Raw genomic sequence first — 18,076 nt, 5'->3', positions numbered from 1 at the left:
TATTTTTATTAATATATTTATTTATACAAAAGACTCAGTTAATGATGAGACACTGGCGCATCCGCCAAATTTCTAAACCCGACCTTCTCGAAATGGCCGAGTCAATTTTTCGGCTAATTACCAAAATGAAACGAGACCAAAACGAAAATCGAATGTTACGTGCCCTTTGGAAGCGCGACGGCGACAAGAGGCGGGGGGAAGCGGCAGCGATGAGGCGGAGATGGAGGTCTTGGGTGAACGGCCACCGGAATGCCGGACCGACCATCGCCTCCACGGGACCACGACCATCTCGAGCCGCCGCCGAAAATCGACGTGGACGGTGGCAACGTCCGGACGCACCGGCCGACGACCCGCACCGGCTAGAACGGTGCATCGAGGCGTCGCTGGCCGCCGCCGCCGCCACCGACATTGATCGGAGAACGTGACGGCGGCGGCAGCCCCGTGACCCACCCCACTGCGCTCCAGGTGAAAGTTGCACTCTTTCATGTCGCTCTCCCCCCTCGGCTGTCGCTCTTGCATAATGCACGGCGGAGACCATTGTATTAAGTTTTTTTCGTTTTTAAGCATGATTATTTCATTAGTTACATGTTGGAGGAAGTGTAATTAAAGGTTAATTGCATTTCAGGGATTTTTCTAGTTTTATTTAAAGTTTTGTTCTATCAAACATCGATAATTCCTTTGAATATTTTTAATATTTTCAAAATTTATATTAGTTTTAACTTTTAATTGAATATATTTATTAAGACTTTGTTAAATTTTTAATTTGATACATTAAATTTTGTACAAATTATTTTTATATTCATATTTTTCTCAACAAAAATTCTTTAAACCAATAAACCAAACCAATAAAAATCAAACAACTGTTTTAAAAAAAGTGTGCCAAAAAAATTTATAAATTCTTGATATTAAAAAACTTTTACACAGTCAGAGATAATTGTAAAAACACTCAATGAAAATTATAAATTAATTAATAAATTCAAAGTAAATAATTCAAATTAAATAATTCAAAACAATACCAAAAAATTTGAAAATTATAGAAATTATTAAGTATATAATAAAAATTCTTAAAATTTAAGAGATTATTATTAAAATGTATTTGAAAAGGAAAAATTATATTGAATATTTAAAAAAAAAATAAGAAACATTTTGAAAATTATAGAAATTATTTTGTAAATAATAAAAAATCTTAACATTAAATAAAGTTATTAAAACATATTTATAAGGAACAACAGTTGTAAACATTTGTTTTATTAAAATAAAAGTAAAATTAAATCCCAAAAGTTGAAAATTATACAAATTATTGAATATATAAAAAAAATTTGAACAAATTAAGATAAAATACTCAATTTAAAAGATTTAAAAACTCAAAGAAAACTTAGTCTAGAGTACATAGTAAAAATTATAAATTGACTAAATTTTCAAAAAAAAAGAATTGAAAAATAGTTAAATTACATAATTAAAAAAAAAATTGAAAATTATAAAAATTATTGAGTAATAATAAAAATTCTGAAAATTAAACAAAATTAAGAAAAAAACGTTGAAAATCATGAAAATTATTAAGTAAATACTAATAAATATAGTACACAGAAAATATTTAAATTAAACAATTTAAAAAATTACAAAAAAGTTAATTTATTAAGTAAATATATAGAATACAATAACTAATATTCAGTATATTTAAAAAATTAAAAATTATTTAAATTAAACAATGCAAATAAAAAAATATTTAATCATTTAAGTTACAGAAATTATTGGGTTAACATTGAAAAATATTTAAATTAAAGAAACTGTTATTAAATTGTATATAAATCATTATTTATTATTTTAATTATTAATATTAAAAATTATTAAAGAAAAAGTTGAAATTCATAGAAAGTAAATATTAAATATTCTTCAATTAATAAAATTGTCGATAAAAATAAACTATTCAAAAAGTCCTAAAAAAAATTCAAAAATTTGAAAATCATAGAAGTTATTGAATAATTAATAAAAATTATTAAAATTATAAAAACTGTAATTAAAACGTACTTAATAAGGAAAAACGTTGAAAATAATGGAAATTATTTAGTAAATACTAATAAATATAGTAAATGTTTAAATTAAACAATTCAAAAAAATTACATAAAGGGTTAATTTATTAAGTAAATTTATAGTAGATAAATAATAGATTTAAAAAAAAACTGAATAACTAGAAATTATGAAAACAGTTAAGAGTACAATAAATATTATAAACTAATATTTGATACATTAAAAAAAACTAAAAATCGTTGTAATTAAATAATTAAAAAAATATATTTATTTCTTTAAGTTATAGAAATTATTGGGTAAAAATTAAAGAAACTGTTATTATAATGCCGAAAAAATTTTATTTATTATTTTAATTATTAACATTAAACATTAGCAAAAGATTAACATTAAAGAAAAAGTTGAAATTCATAGAAATTGTCAAGTAAATATTAAATATTCTTAAATAAATAAAATTATTGAAATTTAAAAACAATTTATTAAAATTAAGGAAACTGTTATTAAAACGTACTTTATAAGGAAAAAAAGTTGAAATTCCAGTAAATATGGTATGCAGTAAATATTTAAATTAAACAATTCAACAAATTAGAGCAAAAGTTATTCAAGCTAAATAATTCAAATAAAAAACAAAAAATTATTTATTTATTTATGTTTTATTAATTGTTGTATATATATTAAATATTTTTAATATGGAATAAATATTATTTATTATTTCAATTATTAACATTTAAAAATTATTAAGGAAAAAGTTCAAATTCATTGAACTTCTTAAGTAAATATTCTTAAATTTACCAAATTATCGAAATTTAAAAATAAACTATTAAAAAATTAAAAAAAGAATAGAAATTATTGAGTAATTAATAAAAATTATTAATATTAAATTAATTATATTATTAAATTAATTAATTAATGTTAAATATTTCTAGAAAAATAAATCATAAAATAAATAATTAAAATTATTATCCTGCAAACATTAATAACTGACTAAATTAATAGTTAAATATTTTCGGACAAATCAAGTAAAAAATGTTTTTAATGGAAACCTTTTGTCCTGTATAAAAATAAATATTTATAAAAGTGCAATTTTATTATCCAAAAGGTTAAACATTATCCACATACGTAATTCGATAAATAAACCATTGCAATTGCAAATATGTATGAGTATCAATCAGATAAATGCAACAAATATTTTATGTTGTGAAATAAGGTCACTGCCAACAGTTCAATATTACAATTTCGGACCATTTTATCAAAAACACTCTAATTAATTTAGTCTCATTTTTTCCACAAATAAAAACAGAATGCATCAACGCAGAAATTTATTATTAATTAGTCATCATTCTAGAAAGACGTAATCAAAAAATACCAACGTGAATTAAAAACGAAAACTTAAGTGATTCAGAATTGTGTGTTGGATGTGGTGGATTTGGTCCGAAGACAGTGACGTTCGTGGCTCGTTTGCAGGAACGGGCTGAACAAACGGTCAAGGACACGATTCGCAGGACAATACTCTGCCTGCCGATGCCCGATGCTCGATGCCCGTCAACCTCAACGCACCATGATCTCAAATCGAGAATCTGGTTCACAACGTCATTCATTATTTAGAAAAACTTATATAGGAAGTTTCAATTTTTTTAACCCTGCTTTTTTGGAGAAATTAATTAATTAATCCTTTAATTTTAATGCTATTCGTTGTATATTATATGAAGGCAAGAATTGATTAAATTTTGAATATTGTTGGAGAAGTCCCATCCTTTTTTGTACAATTTTTATGTATGTAAATTTGATAGAAGGCTTAAAAGAGACATGAAATTGCCAATAGGTTGAACTAGAGATAAAACACTGCCTGGAATTGTTGAAGAGCCTTGCTGAAGAAGGTCGTGAATGACGGGCAAAAAGATCAGGAAGGGAACAAGTGACAGATGAACGTCAAGACTCTACAGTCTTTAAGGCTACCTTAAAACTGTACTACAAGATTTGCGACTGATTTACAGAAGAAGATTTCTTGTCAAAAGAAAAATTTGTCATAAAATCCAGTCCAGATTTTTCTTTTACACTTCAAGTTTACACTTCCTTTCAGATTAAAACATAGTTAATTATTGGAATAATGTAGAGAACGAAAGTTTTAAAATGTAGAATAGAGTATATAGTAGTCATTTTCAGTGATGATAACCAATATTCTTTGGTTATATATAATGGCCCAGTATGTGTCACATGGCACCGAGAATAAAGGCAAAATGCACAATTTGTGGAGCTACCTTTACATTAGACAGTCGGAGTTAATGTTTGGAGTTCCATTAAGTATAGCAGTAGATCACTTTCTTAACCACCTTGACTATACAGTTATACATCAGAGAAATTGTTTAAACTCATTTGTTGCCTTATATTGGGACCCTTCCAAATCCAATTTACTTTGGAGTATTCCAATATTTATAAGAAAGACTGTTTTAGAATATAGAATAGAGTATAAAGTAGTCATTTTCAGTGATGAGTTCCTTTATTCTTTGTTTATATATGATGGCCCAGTATGTGTCATATGGCACCGAGGGGAAAGGCTAAATCCACAATTTGTGTATCTGCCCCTACATTGGACAGTTGGAGTTAATGTTTGGAGTTCCATTAAGTACAGTAGTGGGTCACTTTCTTAACCACCTTGACTATTCAGTTATATATCAGAGAAATTGTTAAACCCCATATGTTGCCTTATATTGGGACCCTTCCAAATCCAATTTTCCACTTTGGAGTGTTTCCAATATTTATAAGTAAGACAGTTTTAGAATGTAGAATAGAGTATATAGTAGTCATTTTCAGTGATGAGTTTCAATATTCTTTGGTTATATATGATGGCCCAGTATGTGTCATATGGCACCGAGGAGAAAGGCTAAATCCACAATTTGTGTATCTGCCCCTACATTGGACAGTTGGAGTTAATGTTTGGAGTTCCATTAAGTACAGTAGTGGGTCACTTTCTTGACTACCTTGACTATTCAGTTATATATCAGAGAAATTGTTAAACCCCTTATGTTGCCTTATATTGGGACCCTTCCAAATCCAATTTTCTTTAGAGTCTTTCCAATATTTATAAGTAAGACAGTTTTAGAATGTAGAATAGAGTATATAGTAGTCATTTTCAGTGATGAGTTTCAATATTCTTTGGTTATATATGATGGCCCAGTATGTGTCATATGGCACCGAGGATAAAGGCAAAATATACAATTTGTGGAGCTAACTTTACATTAGACAGTCGGAGTTAATGTTTGGAGTTCCATTAAGTATAGCAGTAGATCACTTTCTTCACCACCTTGACTATGCAGTTATACATCAGAGAAATTGTTAAACCCCATTTGTTGCCTTATATTGGGACCCTTCCAAATCTAATTTTCTTTGGAGTGTTTCCAATATTTATAAGTAAGACAGTTTTAGAATGTAGAATAGAGTATATAGTAGTCATTTTCAGTGATGAGTTCCAATATTTTTTGGTTATATATGATAGCCCAGTACGTGTCATATGTCACCGAGGAGAAAGGCTAAATCCACAATTTGTGTATCTGCCTCTACATTGGGCAGTTGTAGTTAATGTTTGGAGTTCCATTAAGTATAGTAGTAGGTCACTTTCTTGACCACCTCGACTATTCAGTTATACATCAGAGAAATTGTTAAAACCCATTTGTTGCCTTATATTGGGACCCTTTCAAATCTAATTTTCTTTGGAGTGTTTCCAATATTTATAAGTAAGACAGTTTTAGAATGTAGAATAGAGTATATAGTAGTCATTTTCAGTGATGAGTTCCAATATTCTTTGGTTATATATGATGGCCCAGTATGTGTCATATGGCACCGAGGAGAAAGGCTAAATCCACAATTTGTGTATCTGCCTCTACATTGGACAGTTGGAGTTAATGTTTGAAGTTCCATTAAGTATAGTAGTAGGTCACTTTCTTGACCACCTTGACTATTCAGTTATACATCAGAGAAATTGTTAAACCCCATTTGTGGGGGTCTGAAGTTATTACAGATTTAAGGTCTTATCATAATTTTAAAAATCAGTCCGAAAAAATATAAAATTGAAATTGATGACACGTCTCCTCAACGTTTGCTGGTTGAAGTTCCCGTGCGCGAATCGCGGGATGCATTGCCCCCGAAGATCGGTTCGTTGGCGCAAAGCTGCAAAACTCGCAGCCGGATTAGATAGAGGAGCGGGCCGTCTGGCCGTTCCTCCGTGGCCTAGGATCGTTCTACTCTCCTATCCGAGCTATTTCTCTAGCCCGACTCGTTCCTTCGGCCGTGCCGTTTCGCTATTTCGCCTCTCGCTTATTACGTACGACCACTCTCGTTTAATGCCACCGAGGAATTCCTCGCAATCGCTCTTCAGGTCTGTGTTCTCGTTTGATTTGTGGAATTTGTCCCGTCGGACTTCTCGTTTTGTGCTTGCAATGCTTGAATTAAAAACCTACGTTAATTACCCAAGGATTAATTATAAAAACATGTGTTTATCATTATTTATTTTCAATTTGCAGATCTACGCACACAAACGTCCATAAAAATTATATTCATAAATTCCTCTATAATTTGACTGGAGTCCTGATTAAATATTTGTTTTATCTTTCATTTTATTTTTTTGTTTGGATTTTCTTAGACACTTGTGCACACACCAATAAACGGCTTCAAAACAAATTTGATGGCGTGGCAATATTGTCGTTTCATAACATCCCAACTGGTAACCCAGTGGGGTCGTTCGGTCGTGGGGTTGGAGACGGCGCCGTGGCGAATGGCCGCGGGGGTCAACCACCTGGTCCCGGCCTAAGGTCGCGGTCGTGAAACGGCGGCGGCGGTGGCGGCGGCGGCACCGGAGCATCGTTCGCAGCCCCAGACTGCAGACTACCCCCATCTCCACCCCCTCGACTTTCCCCCCTTCAATTGCGGGTACAACGTTCTCTGTTCTAGCTTTATTCACTTGCTTTTTAAAGTGTTTATGAATATGGATGTTCGGTGTCATAATTTTGATTTCACGTGGAATATTTTTTACATAATATCATCCTATAATTTAATAATTGAAGTCAAATAATTGCTTTTAATATTTCTTTCCTTTTTTATATATTTATTTATACTCTTTCATAGCTTTTTTTTATTTTTATATTTTCTAATTTTTGATTTTTTGAACTTTCTTTTTTTTATAATTGACGTAATAAAATAACTTTATGCTTCCTGGATATTTTATTTAATATGAGAATTTACTAAGTTTAATTTAAATTTTTTTATATTTTTTTTTATTTGAAAATTCATAAATATTTATGGTTCTCATATTTTAAATGCTTTAATTTTTTTTATTATTTACGACTATTTTATTTTTTTCTAATGAATTTTTGAGTTTAATATTTTAAATTTAAATTAGTTTAGTCAACAATTTCTGTGAATTTTTAATTTTCTAAATTACAAATTTTTATTATTTTTCTATATTTTAGTTAATTTAAGATTTTTTTTTTAATTTTCTATTAAATTAATTTTATATTATTTCCGCGATTAATTATTAATTTAATAATTTTTATTTTCACAAAAAATTGAAAAAAAAATATGAAATAAATTATTTTTATATTTTTTTATGATTTTTTAATATTTAAGTTAATTTATAGTTTTTATTATTTGCTTAAACAATTCTATATATTTCAACTTTTACTTTTATCATTAAAAATATATAAATTTCAAATATTTTTATTATTTTTAAAAACTTCCATATTCAAACATAAAATTATTAATTTATTTATGGTAATTTTATTGTATAATTACATTTTGCTATTTTTAATAATTTCACTATTTTATTCATTTTAATAATTTTACTACAAAAAAATCTAAAACAAATATTTTTATGATTTAAGTAACATTATAATTTTTATTATTTACTCAAGAAATCTGTCAAAACTAATTTTTTATTAAATGTTTTTATTATTTTTCTGTATTTATATAAATTTATGAATTTTTATTATATTATATATATTATTTATTATTATTATTATTATATATATTATTTTATATATTATTTATAAAATTTCCTATTAAAATATTTTTTAATAATTTTCTATTTTTCCATTTTTTATATAATTAATTAATTAATTTAATAATTTGTATTATTTACTAAAAAATTCTAGGAATTTCATTTATTTTTTATTATTTAATTATTATTTTATTAATAATTATTTAATTTAATTTTCTATTAAAAACTTTTCAAATTCAAAAATTTTAAATTTAGTGATTAATTAAATTAATTTAATAATTTTTATATACACAAAAAATTGAAAGAAATACGAAAAAAAAATATTTTATATATTTTTTATGATTTTTCAATTTTTAAATTAATTATGAACTTCCAACTTCAATAAACTTTTTGGCATTTTTTTAAATCTATTTTAATCTATTTTTATTTTTCCAATTAATTTAATATATTTTTTTAATTTTCTATTAATGTTATTTCCGTGATTAGTTAATTTAATATAAAAATTTTTGTTTATTATTTTTCCATATTTAATTAATTAATTAATTAAAAATTTTTGTATTACACTAAATTCAGTAAATTTCATTTAATTCATTAATTTAATTTTTAAAATTGAATTTATTTTTCTTTAATTAACTTTATTTATTTCATAAATTTATGAATTTTTATTTATATTATATTTATTTACTATAAAATTCTACGAATTTCAACTTATTCGAGCATTTAGTTCATTTAATTTTTTAGTAAAAATGTTTGACATAATTCAAAAAATTCTGTTTGTTTAATTAATTTTATATAATCTACATAATTTAATAATTTATGTTACTCACCGACAAAATAGGCACGATTTCAATTTTTCTTAATTCATAATTTGATTTTTTTATTCAACAATTATTTTACATATTTTAATTTTTTTTATTAAAACATTTTTTTAATTCCTTAAAAGTGCATATTAAAATATTTTTGTGATTCTTCCATATTTACTAATTTAATTTAACTAATTTTTATTGTTTGCTCAAAATAATCTACAACTTTCAAATTATTCTAGTTAAGGTTGAATATCATTTATTCAATAATTAAATTTATTTTTTTTCTATATTTCAATTAATTTAATGAACTTAAATTCTGTGAATTTTAATCTTAAAATGTTAGTATTTAAATTTATTTGTATAGTATTATTATAGTACAAATTTTCTTTTATAAGTATTATTATGATTTTTCTATAATTTAGTAATTTTGAGAAATTCAAATATTTTCACAACCATTGCTGCATTAAAATCAATGTTTGGAAGGTGTAGTTTAGGCAGTTTCTCTTAATAACCATTTTAATCCGTTAGATAAATCAAAACATTAGGGAGATTTAAAACGGGGGTGAGCCCGACCCCTTTTGCCAAGACAGACAATAAATCAACACCGAAATTCCGTAGCCAAAACAGATGGATATTACGTTTCAACGTATCGATCGTGACCGCCGCATTTATTAAAATTAAAAAACCGTTCATATTCATAATAAAGTCGGTGTGTGATAATAAGTGCATAATCATAATTATCGTTTGTCGAGGAAAATGAAAGAGACATTTAATTGCTAATTAAATTTCTAACCGATTGTTTTACGCTTTTTAAGCTCGGATCGTTCGCGTTTTAATTCGTCTGAGGCGAAATTGATTTTACTTTCGATGCGAATTACACGGAAAATTATTCAGCATTTTAATCCGTTTAATAAATGTGTATGTAAGAAAGAAAATTAAACAAATATTTTGTATAATTCAAAAAAAAAAAAATATATATTAAAATTACTTACGCAATAAAAATGTATAAATTGTTTCTTGCAAATGAAATGAGAATTTTTTTTATTCACTTTACAATTTCTATGATTCTACTAATTTTTTTGAATTTTTATCGTTTTCTCATTAATTTCTATAATTTTCAAATGTTGCAGTCTTTTTCTGAAATTGTTTATTTTAAATATTCCTTAAATTTATTCAGGCATTTTTAATTCTTATCTTAAGATTTTTGGATATTTTTTGGTTAAATTTAATTAAGTTTTTATATGGTCAATAATTTTATGAACTTCAACCGTTCCCCATATTTCTTTGATATTTATTATTTAATATAAATATTTTTATGATTTTCCTGTAATGTAATTATTTTGAGAATTTTTGTTACTATCTCAATAATTTCTATGGCTTTTTCGTAACGATTATTATGATTTTTCTATATTTTAATTAATTTAAGAATTTTTGTTGTTTTTTTTATTTCTATTTCAGGATTATTTAATTCAAATATTCTATGGTGTTTAGATCTTTTTGCATTTTATCAATAGTTTCTTGTTCTTCAAGCACCTCTTTGCAATATTAAATTTTTTCTATATTATTAATTTAAGAATTTCTCAAAATTTCTATGATTTTCAACATTTTTAGGTACTCTGTGAATTACACCATTTAAATATTCTTTATATTTTTCTTGTTTTAGTTAATTTAAGATTTTTAAGTATTTTCTCAAAAAAAATTTAATTTAATTTAATTTTTTTCTGCCATTCTTTATTATTTTATAATTTAAACACTCTTATGATTTTTTTATATTGTATTTATTTTCCATAATTTTCAACTTTTCTAGTCACTTTCTGAATTGTTTGTTTTTTTTTTAATTTCTGATAGTTCCTTAATAGTTTTCTTGTTTCAACTTTTTCAGATATTTTGTTAAAATTTTACAATTAAAAGCTCTTTTATGTTTTCTATATTTTAGATAGTTTAAGGATTTTCATTAATTTCTTAAAAATTTCTTTGATTTTAATTTTTTTTAATTTAATTGAATTATTTAAATTAATTAGACAGCTGTTTTTATTTTATTAATAATTTCTATGATTTCCAATTGTCTTTGGTATTTTTTTAATAATAATTGTTTCCCATTTTTGACCTTTTCGAAATACATTTATATTTTAATTAGATTTTTTAAGATTTTTCAAAATTTTCTCAATATTTTTTATAAATTTCAATTTTTTATGACATTCTTTAATTTAAATATTCTTATGATTTTTTTATATTGTATTTATTTTCTATGATTTTCAACTTTTTAGTCACATTTTGGATGGTTTAATTCAAATATTCTAATGTTTTTTATATATTTTATTTAGTTTAAAAATTTCTGGTATTTCCTCAATAGTTTCTTGATTTTCAACTGTTTCAGATATTTTTTTAAATTATACAATTTATTTATTATATATTTCTTTTTCTATATTTTAGGTAGAATTTTCAACAATTTCTCAAAAACTTCTATGATTTTATTAATTTTTTTTAATATAATTGATTTATTTAACTTAATTAGATAACTGTTTTTATTTTAAATTAATATATTATATGATTTTCAACTGTTTTTGTCATTTTTTTTAATAATAATAATTTCTGATTTTTGACTTTTTTTGACATTTCTTTTGAATTATTCAAATTATTATGATATATCCATATTTTAATTAATTTAAGATTTTTCAGTATTTTCTCACTAATTTTTATGATTTTCAATTTTTTCTGGCAGTTCTTATTATTGTTTTACGATTTTTCTATATTGTATTTATTTTCTATGATTTTCAATTTTTGGATACATTCTGGATTGTTTAATTTAACAATTCTTATGATTATTATATAATTGTTTCAGACATGTTTTTATATTGTACAAATTAAATACTCTTTTAGTTTTTCTGTATTTTGGGTAGTTTAACCATTTTTATCAATTTCTCAAAAATTTTTATCATTTTTTATTTATTTTTTTTTTATTTAATTGATTTATTTGAATTAAGTAGACAACTGTTTTTATTTTATTAATAATTTAATGAATTTCAATTGTTTTTGTCATTTTTTTAATAATAATAATAATTTCTAATTTTTTACTTTCTCTGACATTTAAAATTTCAATTAATCTAAGATTTTTCAATATTTTCTTTATGATTTTCAATTTTCACTTTTTTTCTGTTTCAAGTTTAAAATTCTTTTTTTTGCATTTTTTTATTGTTTAATTTGAATAAAAATTTATTATTTTCTTAATAATTATTATGATTTTCAACTATTTATAGCTATTTTAGTGAATTTAAGAATTAGTGTTCTCAATATTTTTTTCTAGCATTTTTTTAAATTGCTTATTTTAATTATTCATAAATTTTCGATATTTTTGTTTGAGAGTTTGTGTTTATATTTTTTTTTTAATAATTTCTATGATTTCCAACATTTTTTTATGTTTATTTGAATTATTTTATTAAAATATTATTTTTTATTTTCGATATTTTAGACAGTTTGATAAGTTTCATTATTATTTTAATAATTTCAATGATTTTCAACTTAGGTAATGTAATTTCTATTGTGTTTATACGTTTTATGATTTGTGCTTAATCTAAAAGCATTTTAAAATTCATAGATCCATTAAAATAACCCATACCATAAAAACGTGCATGTTTCCTGTAAATGAAAAGCAGCATAATAACAAAATTAATCGGATTGTTTTTCCGCGTTATCGCCTTGAGGGACGAAGAAAAAAAAACATAGAAATGTCGGTCGTCTGTCGTCCATTAGTGGCCATTTAATATTCACACCCAGTGGTCACTGACCTAAGCCATATCGACTTATCGTTCTTGGAAATGTGTGCGTCTATGTGTGTATTTTTAACCGTGTTATTCCGATTCCCGCGATCCGAACGAAACAAATAATGGGTTACTGTTATGAAACACCGGATCGCGGCAACAAACAACGAAAGTTCACCAGTTCAAAGCGGCGATAGCCATGTTTCAATAAACAACGAAAAAAGCTCACCCACTTGATCCTCGTTCGGGACGAATCGACCCCTTTGTGGTCGATTAAGTTCTTTTGGGGGCGAGAAAGCTCAGTTTTGTGTCAAAAAACTAACGATAAAAATGTGAAACACGTTTCGAAAACGAAAAATTTAAGGCACACGAAAATTACGAAGGATATTTTCGACGAAAAACGAAGCCGGGCGTCGCGACGCTGGCGCAATCGAGCGTGAGGGACGCCTCTGCCAACGGATGGCCATTCACCCGAACACTCGGCCAAGGACGCGACGGACGAGAACCGTCTCCTTCGCTCCGCACCAGCGCCGCGACGCCCTCCAGTGCAACCTGCAGGGAGATAATTTCATCAGACACCGAAATTGATCGACGAGGAACGTGTTTTAAGATCTCGTCTCCGTTTTAGGCAAACGAGGTGTCCGTTTTTCATCCTTAAAATGAGTCAGTTTATTTGCTGATAATAATATATTAGTCGGTGGTCAGGTGTGATTTTTCTTCTTCCTGTTAACACGGTGAACAAAAACTTTACGGCCTTGATGCATTATTTCGGCCCGAGTCACGGTCACCCTGATTTTATTTTTACAACTTTGCGACCGCGGCATTGGAACCAGTTGTTCGTACCATTTCCTGCATGTCGACCAATTTTGAATTTAACGTACGGTCTTTGACAAAATCCACACATCGTAAACATGACCTCAGAAATTATCAAAGCTTATTTTAACATTGACCGTCCGCAAAACGGCTTTTTATAATGAGGCAACTTTGTTTATCCTGGCACTGACACAAATCGTTATTTTACTTCTATTACGAACTCATTAATTTTTAAATTGGTTTATTCGAATTAACTAACAATGACTAGACTATTAGATTAAAAAAATCGCACGAAGTTTTAGAACATAAAGTCTTATCTTATCCCAAAAAGTATTGCATAAAACTGTATAATAATGACAGAAATGTTGTTGATGACTTATTCCCGATAATTAAGGTAATTATGATCCATCGAAAGTGTGACAAGATTGTGACGGAATAAACAAAGACAATGACCGTATGTGTCTGACATTGAAAAAGTTATCCGAGATATGTAGGTTTTTTTATGTTCGGTAAATGTTTACTTATCTCCTGTTGTTCTTGGTTTCAACGTCCGTTTTTGTTTTGGTTCAGTTTAAATTATGCTTATTAACATTAATTGAAATTATTATACCAAAATATGCAAAAATACTTTTGTACTTTTTTGTTTTTATATATTATGATTACTTATAATTATAAAACTGGCAATATTTTTATGAATATCATTTTTGTTATCCATGATGTTTTAAAAATAATGTAAACGGAAAGAGTATTTTGACCAAAATAAAAACAATGAATTCTTATTCCACATAATAACACACAATTATATAAAAATAATTTTTAGTATTACATTTGTTACATTCATAAAACTGAAAGTATCTTTATAAATCTAATTTAATTGACAATTAAACATCTATCTTATAAATAATTCAATAAGAAAAGTACAAATTGAAATGTAATAAAAAACTTGTTCTTGTTCCACATAATAAAAAAACACAATTTACTAAAATACTTGTATACTACTACTACTATACGTATTATAATAGATCACATTCATAAAATTATTAAGTATCTTTATGAATATCAGTTTTAATGACAATTCAACATCTAATTTTATTTATTTTTTGAATAGATTAATTGAAAGATTTTTATTTTTCTATATTTTAATTAGTTGAAGAATTTTCATTATTTTCTCAATAATTTTTATAATTTTTAACTATTTCTGACATTTCTTTCGAATTTTTTAACTTAAATTTGTTATTATTTTTCTATATTTTAATTTAAAAATTTTTGTTGATTACTTAATAATTTTTGCGACATTTATCCTTTTCTGAAAAAAAAAGAAAAAAAAATGTTAATTAAAAATTAGATATTTTAGTTTGTTTGAGGATTTCTAAAATTTTATTAATATATTAATTAATTAATATTGATTTTTAGGTACTTTAGTTAGTTTAATTTTAAGTTTTTTCAATCATTTTTATTTTCAAATTAGTCTGGCAATTTATTATATTTGTTTCTTTCGAATTGATTAATTCAAATTTATTATGATTTGTCTATATTTTAATTATTTCAACAATATATGAATATGTTTCTGATTTTAAATGATTTTCAACTTCTTCAAACATTTTTTAAATTTAAATATTATGATTTTTAGGTATTTTGGTTAGTTTAATTTTTATTATTTTTTTTCAATAATTTTAATGATTTTCAAATTTGTTTATCATTTTATTATATTTGTTTAAAATAAATATTCTTTTTCAACAAATTAATTAGTTTATTTCTTCAATAATTTCTGTAATTTCTTTTCTGGACTTTAATGTTTAATTTAAGTATTCTTGTAATTATTAAATATTTATTTAACTAAAATAACTAGTTAAAGAATTTTTATAATTTTCTGAATATTTTAAATGATATTACGCTTTTTCTGATATTTATTCAAAAATTTTAATTTAAATATTCTTACGATATTTCTGTGTTTTAGTCAGATTAAGCATTTTTAATATTTTCTCAATTATTTTTACTTTTAATTTTGTGAGGAATTGTTCTATTTGTTTAAATTAAATATTCGTATAATTTTTCAATATTTTTATTGGTTTATTGATGATTATTATTTTACTAATAATTTCAGTAATTTTCAATTCTTCAGGGGTTTATTATGTGTTTAATTTTGCGAGTTTATTAGATTTTTTAGTATGTTTTAAAATTTTTTTCATTTTTAATGTAAATTATTGTTAGTTTGTCGATGATTATTATTTTTTCAAAAATTTTCAACTTTTTCTACATTTAACCAAAACTTTTAATTTAAATATTCTTACGATATTTCCGTGTTTTAATCAGGTTACGTATTTTTAGTATTTTCTCAATAATTTTTATGACTTTCAACTTTGTGAGGGATTTTTCTATTTGTTTAAATTAAATATTCGTATAATTTTTCAATATTTTAATTAGTTTATTGGTGATTATTATTTTCTTAATAATTTCAGTAATTTTCAATTTTTCAGGGGTTTATTAAGTGTTTAATTTAAACATTTTTATGAGTTTATTAGATTTTTTAGTATGTTTAAGGATTTTTATAACTTTCTTAATATTTTATATAATTTTCAACTTTTTTTGGCATTTTTAATAAATTATTGTTAGTGTGTCGATGATTATTATTTTACCAAAAATTTTCAACTTTTTCTGGCATTTAACAACAAATTTTAATTTAATTATTCTTACGATATTTCCTTGTTTTAGTCAGTTTAAGCAGTTTTTGTATTTCCTCAATAATTTTTATAATTTTTAACTTTATGAGCAATTTTTCTGTTTGTTTAAATTAAATATTCGTATTTTTTCAATATTTTAATTAGATATCAGATATTTTAGTGAGTTTATGAATTTGTACAATTTTATTAAAATTTTAAATAATTTTTAATTTCTTTAAACATTTTTTAATTTAAAAATTAATATGATTTTTAAGTATTTTGGTTAGTTTAATTTTTATTATTATTTTTTTTTTCAATAATTATTGTGATTTTCAAATTTGTCTATCATTTTATTATACTTGTTTAAATTAAATATTCGTATAATTTATCAATATTTTAATTAGTTTATTGGTGATTATTATTTTCTCAGTAATTTCATTAATTTTCAATTTTTCAGAAGTTTATTAAGCGTTTAATTCAAATATTTTTGTGAGTTTATTAGATTTTTTAGTAAGTTTAAGAATTTTTATAATTTGCTTAATATTTTATTTGATTTTTAACTTTTTCTGGCATTTTTAATGTAAATTATTGTTAGTTTGTCGATGATTATAATTTTTCCAATAATCTGTATAATTTACTTTAACAAAATTGAAAGTATCTGTGATGACTTTTAAACAGTTCAATAAGAAAAAACGAATCGAAATGATTACCATTCAATAAAAACAATAAGATTTTGTTCCACTAAATAAAAAACACAATTATACTAAAATACTTTTGTCCTAGTAGTATTAAAATTGATTACATTCATAAAACTCAATGTATCTTTATAAATATCACTTTATATATAATTAAACATCAGCATGACTTATAATCAATTCAATAACAAAGGTACGAATCGAAATGGTTACAATCAATAAAAAATAATTAATTCTTGAAGCAGAGTTATGATAAAATTCTTTTATTTTTTTGTATTATAATTGATTACCATAAACCATAAAGTATTTTTATAAATATAATTAATTGTTTAATTAATTGAAATTGTTACAATTTATAAAAGAACAATATTTAATATTATAATTGATTACATTCATAAAACTGAAACTATTTATAAATGTTATTTTTATTGACAATTAAACATCTGTGATGACTTAATCGAAAAAGAAAAGAACAAATTAAAAATTGTTATACATTCAATAAAAAAACAATGAGCTCTTATTTCATGTAATAAAAGATACAATTACAGTAAACTTGCATTTACACTTTTCTAGCAGTATATCTGATTAAATTAATAAAACTGAAAGCATTTTGTAATCAATTAAACATCTATGATCACTTAAAAATAATCCAATAAGAAAAGTACGAAATAAAAACCTGATGACTTATTGTTCCACATAATTCGACGAGATGTGATAAATAATTAAGAAGAGCGGTGCGTCAGAATCGCCCACGCACAGTATTCGACCAGCATCCGAAGCCCGTTTTCTTCGCCACGTCCTTGACCCCGACTCTCGCTTTCGTGGGTCAAATTGCCACGCAGCGAGATAAACGAATTAAACTTACACAATTTACTTGTGGTGTATCCAATTCAAATTTCTATGCACCGCTCTTCCTGGTCTCGAGTTCTTCTGCATCCGTAATTCGTATGATGTCAACTGGATTATTTGCATGGAAGGTTATATCAATAATGGCGATTCATCATACATACAAGTTTCACCTTCCCGAACGGACCAAAGTCGTTGAATCATAGTCACACACACACACACAAGGACGACAATATAAATCCCATCAATCAACAAGTTTTTCATGTGATTTTTAAAAAATTTTACTAACATGGCTAGATAAAAAGTGATTTATCAGAAAGGCCGGGATGTTGCGAAACTTTTTCGATGATCGTCTTGCCTTCGCCTTGATTTCAAGGATTACGAATCCGCTTTAATTTTAGGTAAACAAATTGTAACGATTATATTGTATAACGGATGACCTACGTAGGGATTAAATATAAATTAAAAACAATGGCGGGGCAAC

Source organism: Aethina tumida, chromosome 5 (genome assembly GCF_024364675.1).
Source record: "Aethina tumida isolate Nest 87 chromosome 5, icAetTumi1.1, whole genome shotgun sequence".
Taxonomy (NCBI): domain Eukaryota; kingdom Metazoa; phylum Arthropoda; class Insecta; order Coleoptera; family Nitidulidae; genus Aethina; species Aethina tumida.
Note: the sequence above shows the minus strand (reverse complement) of the source record.